Raw genomic sequence first — 9758 nt, 5'->3', positions numbered from 1 at the left:
ACTGAATATTCAGTCCTTATCCTAACCCTGCTATGGGCTACTGAATATTCAGTCCTTATCCTGACCCTGCTATGGGCTACTGAATATTCAGTCCTTATCCTAACCCTGCTATGGGCTACTGAATATTCAGTCCTTATCCTGACCCTGCTATGGGCTACTGAATATTCAGTCCTTATCCTAACCCTGCTATGGGCTACTGAATATTCAGTCCTTATCCTGACCCTGCTATGGGCTACTGAATATTCAGTCCTTATCCTAACCCTGCTATGGGCTACTGAATATTCAGTCCTTATCCTGACCCTGCTATGGGCTACTGAATATTCAGTCCTTATCCTGACCCTGCTATGGGCTACTGAATATTCAGTCCTTATCCTAACCCTGCTATGGGCTACTGAATATTCAGTCCTTATCCTAACCCTGCTATGGGCTACTGAATATTCAGTCCTTATCCTAACCCTGCTATGGGCTACTGAATATTCAGTCCTTATCCTAACCCTGCTATCGGCTACTGAATATTCAGTCCTTATCCTGACCCTGCTATGGGCTACTGAATATTCAGTCCTTATCCTAACCCTGCTATGGGCTACTGAATATTCAGTCCTTATCCTAACCCTGCTATGGGCTACTGAATATTCAGTCCTTATCCTGACCCTGCTATGGGCTACTGAATATTCAGTCCTTATCCTAACCCTGCTATGGGCTACTGAATATTCAGTCCTTATCCTGACCCTGCTATGGGCTACTGAATATTCAGTCCTTATCCTAACCCTGCTATGGGCTACTGAATATTCAGTCCTTATCCTAACCCTGCTATGGGCTACTGAATATTCAGTCCTTATCCTGACCCTGCTATGGGCTACTGAATATTCAGTCCTTATCCTGACCCTGCTATGGGCTACTGAATATTCAGTCCTTATCCTGACCCTGCTATGGGCTACTGAATATTCAGTCCTTATCCTGACCCTGCTATGGGCTACTGAATATTCAGTCCTTATCCTAACCCTGCTATGGGCTACTGAATATTCAGTCCTTATCCTGACCCTGCTATGGGCTACTGAATATTCAGTCCTTATCCTAACCCTGCTATGGGCTACTGAATATTCAGTCCTTATCCTGACCCTGCTATGGGCTACTGAATATTCAGTCCTTATCCTGACCCTGCTATGGGCTACTGAATATTCAGTCCTTATCCTGACCCTGCTATGGGCTACTGAATATTCAGTCCTTATCCTGACCCTGCTATGGGCTACTGAATATTCAGTCCTTATCCTGACCCTGCTATGGGCTACTGAATATTCAGTCCTTATCCTGACCCTGCTATGGGCTACTGAATATTCAGTCCTTATCCTGACCCTGCTATGGGCTACTGAATATTCAGTCCTTATCCTAACCCTGCTATGGGCTACTGAATATTCAGTCCTTATCCTGACCCTGCTATGGGCTACTGAATATTCAGTCCTTATCCTGACCCTGCTATGGGCTACTGAATATTCAGTCCTTATCCTGACCCTGCTATGGGCTACTGAATATTCAGTCCTTATCCTGACCCTGCTATGGGCTACTGAATATTCAGTCCTTATCCTGACCCTGCTATGGGCTACTGAATATTCAGTCCTTATCCTGACCCTGCTATGGGCTACTGAATATTCAGTCCTTATCCTGACCCTGCTATGGGCTACTGAATATTCAGTCCTTATCCTAACCCTGCTATGGGCTACTGAATATTCAGTCCTTATCCTGACCCTGCTATGGGCTACTGAATATTCAGTCCTTATCCTGACCCTGCTATGGGCTACTGAATATTCAGTCCTTATCCTGACCCTGCTATGGGCTACTGAATATTCAGTCCTTATCCTGACCCTGCTATGGGCTACTGAATATTCAGTCCTTATCCTAACCCTGCTATGGGTTACTGAATAATCAGTCCTTATCCTAACCCTGCTATGGGCTACTGAATATTCAGTCCTTATCCTAACCCTGCTATGGGCTACTGAATATTCAGGCTGGGATTCAATAGGCTACTTAATTAATATAATATGATTCAAAAATAATATGATTCAAAAATGGTCATTGAAGCCTGGTCTCAGTCTCATGCTTGGTTTGAGTAGGAATCAGAAATTACCTTTAAAATGGCACATAGCTGACAAAGCGCTGGGATTGAATGCTGGTCTCAGTCTCATGCTTGGTTTGAGTAGGACTCAGTAACCCATTTCCACCAGATAAAAGAGAGATAGTAATACTATGGATGCATTAGAGGTACATGTCTTGTTAAAGTTAGACACCAGGGGGTATTAAATCCATGGCATGATGTCATGTCTGGATCCTGCACACTACTGGCTGGTGGCTGGAATTCTCCTAGAATGTAGAACTCTAGCTGGTGTTCTCTAGAACTGTACTCTCATTCTGTTCCTCTGGGTGTTCTGCTGTCCAGTCATTTCAAAATAGAATCTTTACTGTCTGTTGAGATGATCCCTGCAGCTGCTTGGTTTTTAACTTTAATCATCACAAACCAATAAAATCATCACACTAATGAACAAGGTCGTCTGTGTATTCATTAACATTCATAAGACAAAACTTAAGACACAAACACAAACAAATATACATGAGAACAATCAATATAGATTGATTTGTGTTATTTATCAAGACATACTGTATTTATAATTTCATTCAGCTAGGCCTAATTGTAGTGTTACGACTTGGTCATCCACACACGTTTCTTTTCAGATCCCTGTGTGGCCGTTGGATGTAAATACACAGCCCAGGTCCCATTACAAACTATTAATCCACTTTCCACATTTTACAGCTCTTGTACTTTCTGCATTTATAAACACAGTGCAGAGAATCTCAGGTCGCAAAGTTCAACTCTTTCACACAGAGCAAAGTTCACCACCTCCACATAGAGCAGAGTTCACCTCCTTCACAAAGAGCAAAGTTCACCTCCTTCACACAGAGCAAAGTTCACCTCCTTCACACATAGCAAAGTTCACCTCCTTCACACAGAGCAAAGTTCACCACCTCCACATAGAGCAGAGTTCACCTCCTTCACACAGAGCAAAGTTCACCACCTCCTTCACACAGAGCAAAGTTCACCTCCTTCACACAGAGCGAAGTTCACCTTCATATTTCGATACTAAACAAACAGTGATCAGCTCAAATTAAAAAACATTTCTCGTTCTGACCCAGAACCAATGCCATGTGTCACGTACATGCCATCCGGTTCCTGGATCCGAGTATTAGCCCTCTCCCTTCCAAGGGCAGAGTCTGTTCAGTACCTTTTGAGGAAAGAAAGGAATCAGAAAAACATTTTGAATCAGAGATAATCTTGCAGCTCATTGGAACAACAGGATCACATCTTACATCATACTCCTAGTGCCATCTAGTTTAATACATTTTTTAAATGTAATCTATGGCCTTATTTAGGATCCTTGGAGATGGAGAGACATACCTGAGTTTATCCCAGTAGAAACTCTCATTTTGCTCTGTGCTTCCTTTAAGTTCTTAAACGTTAAACTGTTTTCCGTAATGAATCTAATAATGGTTAATGGTTACTGGTTACTTTCTAAATGTGGCATTCATTATTCATACATTTTAAAGTAGTGTGAATATTATGTAAATACGGTTATCATTATTCAATCATATAATTAACACGTGTTATCATTATAACTGTCCTCCATGTTTTAGAACTTACGTCTGAACGGCGAGATGTTTGATTCGTTGTTCGTTGCCGAGGACGATGCATGGAGACGGATCCGCAGTGTCCTCTCACCTTCCTTTACCTCTGGACGACTGAAAGAGGTAGAACCATCCCTCCATCTCTCCCTTTCTGCTTTATCAACTTGTTATAAATGCTTTATAGCTTGTTATAAACTCTATAAACTCATTATAGCTTGTTATAAACTGTTTACTAAGTCTTTATAGCTTGTCATAAACTCTATAAACTCATTATAGCTTGTTATAAACTCAAACCTAAATCAAATCAAATTGTATTAGTCACAAACACATATTTAGCAGTTATGGGTGTAGTGAAATGTTTCTGTTCCTGGCTCCATCAGTGCAGTAATATCAAACAAGACACAACAATACACACAAGTCTAAAAGTAAAATAATGGAATTAAGAAATATAGAAATATTAGGATGAGCAACGTCGAAGTCTGCAGTATAAAATTATATATATAAGTATATAGTTTTAAAATTGATTTTACCTTTATTTAACTAGGCAAGTTAGTTATGAACAAATTCTTATTTACAATGACGGTGTAGGAACAGTGGGTTAACTGTCTTGTTTTTAGTGGCAGAACAACTGATTTGTACCTTGTCAGCTCGGGGATTCGATCTAGCAACCTTCCGGTTACTAGTCCAACGTCCTAACCACTAAGTTACCTGCCTCCCCTAATGTGACGTATAGACATTATGTACATTATGTTGATAGAATATATAGCAAATCTGTAGAATACATGGATAGAATTGTATACAGTTGAAGTTGGAAGTTTACATGCACTTAGGTTGGAGTCATGAACATCTCTGGGGGACGTGGGATGGTAGGAGTCATGAACATCTCTGGGGGACGTGGGATGGTAGGAGTCATGAACATCTCTGGGGGACGTGGGATGGTAGGAGTCATGAACATCTCTGGGGGACGTGGGATGGTAGGAGTCATGAACATCTCTGGGGGACGTGGGATGGTTGGAGTCATGAACATCTCTGGGGGACGTGGGATGGTAGGAGTCATGAACATCTCTGGGGGACGTGGGATGGTAGGAGTCATGAACATCTCTGGGGGACGTGGGATGGTAGGAGTCATGAACATCTCTGGGGGACGTGGGATGGTAGGAGTCATGAACATCTCTGGGGGACGTGGGATGGTTGGAGTCATGGACATCTCTGGGGGACGTGGGATGGTAGGAGTCATGAACATCTCTGGGGGACGTGGGATGGTAGGAGTCATGAACATCTCTGGGGGACGTGGGATGGTAGGAGTCATGAACATCTCTGGGGGACGTGGGATGGTAGGAGTCATGAACATCTCTGGGGGACGTGGGATGGTAGGAGTCATGAACATCTCTGGGGGACGTGGGATGGTTGGAGTCATGAACATCTCTGGGGGACGTGGGATGGTAGGAGTCATGAACATCTCTGGGGGACGTGGGATGGTAGGAGTCATGAACATCTCTGGGGGACGTGGGATGGTAGGAGTCATGAACATCTCTGGGGGACGTGGGATGGTAGGAGTCATGAACATCTCTGGGGGACGTGGGATGGTTGGAGTCATGAACATCTCTGGGGGACGTGGGATGGTAGGAGTCATGAACATCTCTGGGGGACGTGGGATGGTAGGAGTCATGAACATCTCTGGGGGACGTGGGATGGTAGGAGTCATGAACATCTCTGGGGGACGTGGGATGGTAGGAGTCATGAACATCTCTGGGGGACGTGGGATGGTAGGAGTCATGAACATCTCTGGGGGACGTGGGATGGTAGGAGTCATGAACATCTCTGGGGGACGTGGGATGGTAGGAGTCATGAACATCTCTGGGGGACGTGGGATGGTAGGAGTCATGAACATCTCTGGGGGACGTGGGATGGTAGGAGTCATGAACATCTCTGGGGGACGTGGGATGGTAGGAGTCATGAACATCTCTGGGGGACGTGGGATGGTAGGAGTCATGAACATCTCTGGGGGACGTGGGATGGTAGGAGTCCCAGCTGACCAACATCCAGTGAAATTCTCTGGTTTTTTCACCTGCCATATCAGTTATTTTATACTCACAGACATTATGTTTTGGAAACTTTAGCGTGTATTCTATCCAAATCTACCAATTATATGCTTGTCCTAGCTTCTGTGCCTGATTAACAGGCAGTTTACTTTGGCCTCGCTTTGCATGCGGATGTCAAAATACTGCCCCCCAGTGAAGTTAAAACTAGTTTTTCAACCAATCTACAAATGTCTTGTTCACGGACTATAGTTTTCTCAAGTCGGTTAGGACATCTACTTTGTGCATGACACAAGTAATTTTTCCAACAATTGTTTACAGACAGATTATTTCACTTGTAATTCACTGTACCACAATTCCAGTGGGTCAGAACTTCACATTCACTAAGTTGACTGTGCCTTGAAACAGAAAATTCCAGAAAATGATGTCATGTTAATTAAACATGTTAAACTTAAACACGCAGCCTTCATACCGCTCAGGATGGAGACACGTTCTGTCTCCTAGAGATGATCACAATTTGGTGCAAATCAAGCCTAGAACAACAGCAAAGGACCTTGTGAAGATGCCGGAGGAAACAGGTGCAAAAGTATCTATATCCACAGTAAAAGGTGTGCTAAATCGACATAACCTGAAAGGCCGCTCAGCAAGGAAGAAGCAACTGCTCCAAAACGGCCCAAAAAATGCCAGACCATGGTTTGAAACTGCACATGGGGGACAAAGGTTGTACTTTTAGAGAAATATCCTCTGGTCTGATTAAACAAAAATAGAACTGTTTTGGCCATAATGACCATCATTATGTTTGAAGGAAAAAGGGGGAGGCTTGCAAGCTGAAGAACACCATCCCAACTGTGAAGCATGGGGGTGGCAGTATCATGTTGTGGGGGTGCTTTGCTGCATGAGGGACTGGTGCACTTCACAAAATCGATGGCACCATGAGGAACAAACATGATGTGGATATATTGAAGCAACATCTCAAGACATCAATCAGAAAGTTAATGCTTGCTATTCCAAATGGACAAATGACCCCAAATAGTTTCTGACCCGGAATGTATGAAATAAATAAAAATAAAAGATGAAATAAAATAATTTATAATAATAATTCTCTCTACTTTTATTGTGACATTTCACATTCTTAAAATGAAGTGGTGATCCTAACTGACCTAAGACAGGGAATTTTTACTTGGATTAAATGTCAGGAATTGTGAAAAAAACTGAGTTTAAATGTATATACAGCAATAACTAGCCTTGACTAGAAACAGTATATACAGTGCATTCGGAAAGTATTCACTCTCTCTCTCTCTCTCTCTGTCTCAAAATCTTGCTGCTGTGATGGCAGGATGTATTTCATACAGTAGATCAAAATCGTGCTTGTTTTCAAATTATTTGTGTATCTGTGTAATCTGAGGGAAATATGTGTCTTTAATATGGTCATATATTGTGCAGGAGTTTAGGAAGTGCAGCTCAGTTTCCACCTCATTTTGTGGGCAGTGAGCACATAGCCTGTCTTCTCTTGAGAGCCAGGTCTGCCTACGACGGCCTTTCTCAATAGCAAGGCTATGCTCACTGAGTCTGTACATAGTCAAAGCCATCCTTAAGTTTGGGGCAGTCACAGTGGTCAGGCCAGGTTATGCCACTGTGTAGTCTCTGTTTAGGGCCAAATAGCATTCTAGTTTGCTCTGTTTTATATTAATTATTTCCATCTCTCTCTCTCTCTCTACCTCTTTCTCCACCTCTCTATCTCTACCTCTCTCCCTCTCTCTCTACCTCCACCCTCTCTCTCTCTCTCTCTCTCTCTCTCTCTCTCTCTCTCTCTCTCCCCCCCTCTCTCTCTCTCTCTCTCCTCTAGATGTTTGGTATCATGAAGCAGCACTCTGCTAACCTGCTGAATGGAATGAAGAAGCAAGCAGATAAAGACCAGACCATCGAAGTGAAGGAGTGAGTCCTGATTCCTAACCTCTGGCTTTTCACCTTACAACTCTGAGTCTTGATTATAATACACACACACACACACACACACACACACACACACACACACACACACACACACACACACACACACACACACACACACACACACACCTCTGGTAATTCACCTTGTGCCACTTGAGATTCTGGTTCGAGTCCAGGCTCTGTCGTAGCCGCAAGCCATGAGACTGCTGAACAATTAATCAAATTGCCACCTAAACTGTATTTCTTACTTCAGTTTATTTAGTAAATATTTTCTTAACTCTAGTTCTTGAACTGCATTCTTGGTTAACTTAAGGGCATTTCACAGTTCACCGGCGGTGACAAATACATTTGATTTCATTTAGTTGTGTGGTCAGTAGTTGTGTAGTTGTGTGGTCAGTAGTTGTGTGGTCAGTAGTTGTGTAGTTGTGTGGTCAGTAGTTGTGTGGTCAGTAGTTGTGTGGTCAGTAGTTGTGTAGTTGTGGTCAGTAGTTGTGTAGTTGTGGTCAGTAGTTGTGTAGTTGTGATCAGTAGTTGTGTGGTCAGTAGTTGTGTGGTTGTGGTCAGTAATTGTGGTCAGTAGTTGTGGTCAATAGTTGTGTGGTCAGTAGTTGTGTGGTTGTGGTCAGTAGTTGTGTGGTCAGTAGTTGTGTGGTCAGTGTTGTGGTCAGTAGTTGTGTGGTTGTGGTTAGTAGGTGTGGTCAGTAGTTGTGTGGTCAGTAGTTGTGCTCAGTAGTTGTGTGGTCAGTAGTTGTGTGATCAGTTGTTGTGTAGTTGTGTGGTCAGTAGTTGTGTGGTCAGTAGTTGTGTGGTCAGTAGTTGTGGTCAGTAGTTGTGTGGTCAGTAGTTGTGTGGTCAGTAGTTGTGTGGTCAGTAGTTGTGTGGTCAGTAGTTGTGTGGTCAGTAGTTGTGTAGTTGTGTGGTCAGTAGTTGTGTGGTCAGTAGTTGTGTAGTTGTGTGGTCAGTAGTTGTGTGGTCAGTAGTTGTGTGGTCAGTAGTTGTGGTCAGTAGTTGTGTGGTCAGTAGTTGTGTGGTCAGTAGTTGTGTGGTCAGTAGTTGTGTGGTCAGTAGTTGTGTAGTTGTGGTCAGTAGTTGTGTAGTTGTGGTCAGTAGTTGTGTAGTTGTGATCAGTAGTTGTGTGGCCAGTAGTTGTGTGGTTGTGGTCAGTAATTGTGGTCAGTAGTTGTGGTCAATAGTTGTGTGGTCAGTAGTTGTGTGGTTGTGGTCAGTAGTTGTGTGGTCAGTAGTTGTGTGGTCAGTGTTGTGGTCAGTAGTTGTGTGGTTGTGGTTAGTAGGTGTGGTCAGTAGTTGTGTGGTCAGTAGTTGTGCTCAGTAGTTGTGTGGTCAGTAGTTGTGTGATCAGTTGTTGTGTGGTCAGTAGTTGCGGTCAGTAGTTGTGTAGTTGTGTGGTCAGTAGTTGTGTGGTCAGTAGATGTGGTTGGTAGTTGTGTGGTCTGTAGTTGTGGTCAGTAGTTGTGTTGTCGATGGTTGTGTGGTCGGTGGTTATGTGGTCAGTAGTTGTGTGGTCAGTAGTTTTGTGGTCAGTAGTTGTGTGGTTGTGGTCAGTAGCTGTGTGGTTGTGGTCAGTATTTGTAGTCATTGTGTGTGTGGTCAGTATTTGTGGTCATTGTGTGTGTGGTCAGTAGGTGTGGTCATTATGTGTGTGGTTAGTAGGTGTGGCCGGTTCATGTGGTCAGTAGTTGGTGGTGACTAGTTGTGGTCTCTAGTTGTGGTCACTAGTTGTATGGTCAGTAGTTGTGTAATTGTGGTCAGTAGCTGTGGTCAGTTGTTGTGTTGTTGTGGTAGGTAGTTGTGTGGTTGTGGTCAGTAGTTGGGTGGTCAGTAGTTGGGTGGTCAGTAAGTTGTGTGGTCAGTAGTTGTGTAATTGTGGTTGTGTGGTCAGTAGTTGTGTGGTCAGTAGTTGTGTAATCAGTAGTTGTGTAATTGTGGTTGTGTTGTAGGTTCTTTGGGCCCTACAGTATGGACGTGGTCACCAGCACTGCTTTCAGTGTGGACATTGTTGTCAGTAGTTGTGTGGTCAGTAGTTGTGTGGTCAGTAGTTGTGTGGTTGGTGGTCAGTAGTTGTGGTTGTGTTGCAGG

This window comes from Oncorhynchus mykiss, chromosome 13, assembly GCF_057628025.1.
Source record: "Oncorhynchus mykiss isolate SJ-2025 chromosome 13, ASM5762802v1, whole genome shotgun sequence".
Lineage (NCBI taxonomy): Eukaryota > Metazoa > Chordata > Actinopteri > Salmoniformes > Salmonidae > Oncorhynchus > Oncorhynchus mykiss.
Note: the sequence above shows the minus strand (reverse complement) of the source record.